The sequence below is a fragment of the Pan paniscus genome, chromosome 7 (genome assembly GCF_029289425.2).
Source record: "Pan paniscus chromosome 7, NHGRI_mPanPan1-v2.0_pri, whole genome shotgun sequence".
Lineage (NCBI taxonomy): Eukaryota > Metazoa > Chordata > Mammalia > Primates > Hominidae > Pan > Pan paniscus.
The window spans coordinates 62,461,372-62,463,724 of record NC_073256.2 but is presented as its reverse complement, the minus strand read 5'-3'; the positions used below and the strand labels follow the sequence as shown (position 1 = coordinate 62,463,724).

The following is a 2,353-nucleotide window of genomic DNA, read 5'->3' as shown; positions in this document are numbered from 1 at the left end:
GTACACCAATTAGATGTAGACTTGGTGTTTTCACATAGTCCCATATTTCTTGGAGACTTTGTTCATTTCTTTTTATTCTTTTTTCTCTAAACTTCTCTTCATGCTTCATTTCATTCATTTGATCTTCCATCACTGATACCTTTCTTCTGGTTGATCGCATCAGTTACTGAGGCTTGTGCATTCATCACGTAGTTCTCGTGCCGTGGTTTTCAGCTACATAAAAATATGGAGCATTTCACAAATTTGCGTGTCATCCTTGCACAGGGGCCATGCTAATCTTCTCTGTATGGTTCCAGTTTTAGCATATGTGCTGCCGAAGCAAGCATGGTCCTGGCCTTTCTATTAGCTCTTAGTAAGATTACACATGCAAGCATCCCCACCCCAGTGAAAATGCCTTTTAGATCACCCGGATCAAAAGGAGCAAGTATCAAGCATGCACAAATGCAGCTCAAAACACTTTGCTCAACCACACCCCCACGGGAAAAAGCACTGATAAATATTTAGTAATAAGTGAGACTTTAAGCTATAGTGATATGCAGCATTGGTCAATTTCATGCCAGCCACCGCAGCCATACGATTAACCCAAGCTAATTGAACTTGGTGCAAACAGTGCTTAAGTTCTGCCCTCAATAAAGCTAAACTCCGTCTAAGTTGTAAAAAACTCCAGCTGAAATAAAATATACTATGAATGTGCCTTTAATATCCTGAAGACGCAACAGCTAAGACCCAAACTGGGATTAGATACCCCACTATGCTTACCCCTAAACTCTAATAGTTACATTTAAAAAAAAATTTGCCAGAATACTACCAGCAACAGCTAAAAACTCAAAGGATTTGATGCTGCTTATATCCCTCTAGAGGATCCTGTTCTATAATTAATAAACCCCAATATACCTCACCACCTCTTGCCCAGCCTATATACCACCATCTTCAGCAAACCCTAAAGTGGTTATAGAGTAAGCACAAGTGTACACATAAAAACGTTAGGTCAAGGTGTAGCTCATGAGGTGGCAAGAAGTAGACTACATTTTGTATACCCAGAAAATCTCACAACAACCTTTATGAAATCGAAGGGCTCAAGGAGGATTTGGCAGTAAACCAAGATCAGAGTGCTTGGTTGAATAAAGCCATGAAGCATGCACACCCCTCCCATCACTCTCCTCAAATATTATTCTAGAAATTACTAAAAACTCTCTATGCACATATAGGGGAGATAGGTTGTAACATGGTAAACATACTGGAAAGTGTGCTTGGATAAACCAAAGTACAGCTTAACTTAAAGCATCTGGCTTACATCCAGAAGATTTTGTCATGACCTGATCACTTTGAGCCAACTCTAAACCCAAACTTCACTAAAAATATTATCAAACCATCTTAATCCAATGATTTACCTTAGAAAAAACTATAGGTGATAGAAATTTTCACCCTGGCATAATAGACATAATACCCTAAGGGAAAGATGAAAGAACTGAATACAGCATTAAAAAGCAAAGACAAACCCTTATACGTTCTGCATAATGTATTAACCAGAAATAACTTTACACAGAGAACCATAGCCAAGTTCCCCAAAACCAGATGAGCTACTCAATAACAGCTAAAACAGCACACCTGTCTATGTAGCAAAATAGTGGGAAGATTCATGAGTAATGGTGACAAGCCTACCAAGCCTGGTAACAGCTGATTTTTTTCAACTTTAAACTTACCCACAGACTTACTTAATCTCCCTGTAACTTTAAGTGTTAGTCTAAAGAGGGACAGCTCTTTAGACATTAGGAAACAACTGTCCTACAGGGAATAAAAAATATCACCACCATAGTTGGCATAGATGGCCCAAAAGCAGCCACCAATTAAGAAAGCGTTCAAGCTCAACATCTAATTATCTAAAATTCTAATCATCCTACTGAACTTCTAACATCACATTGGACTAATCTATTACTTAATAGAACCAGTAATGTTAATATAAGTAACATGAAGATATTCTCCATTGCATAAGCTTATATCAGACCCCAATAATCCACTGACAGTTAACAGCCTAATATTAATAAGCAATATAATAAACACCCTATTATTTATACTGTTAATCCAACACAGGTATGCTCTAAGGAAAGATTACAAAAACTAAAAGGAACTCTGCAAGTCTTACCCTGCCTGTTTACCAAAAACATCACCTCTAGCATTACGAGTATTAGAGTCACTGCCTGCCCAGTGACATATGTTCAATGGCCGCAGTATCCTGACAGTGCAAAGGTAGAATAATCACTTGTTCCGCAAATAGGGACTTGTATGAATGGCCACATGAGTGTTCAGCTGTCTCTCACTTTTAATTAATGAAATTGACCTATCTGTGAAGAGG

The 2,353-nt window shown here is 38.2% G+C and overlaps 1 non-coding gene across 1 annotated transcript; it reads right to left on the bottom strand.

Moving 5' to 3' along the window:
• Positions 1 to 219: 219 nt before the first annotated feature.
• LOC112440819 (U6 spliceosomal RNA) lies at positions 220 to 326 on the bottom strand. Its single transcript, XR_003028817.1, has one exon. It is a non-coding gene; the product is annotated as a U6 spliceosomal RNA (small nuclear RNA).
• Between the last annotated feature and the right edge of the window lie 2,027 nt (positions 327 to 2,353).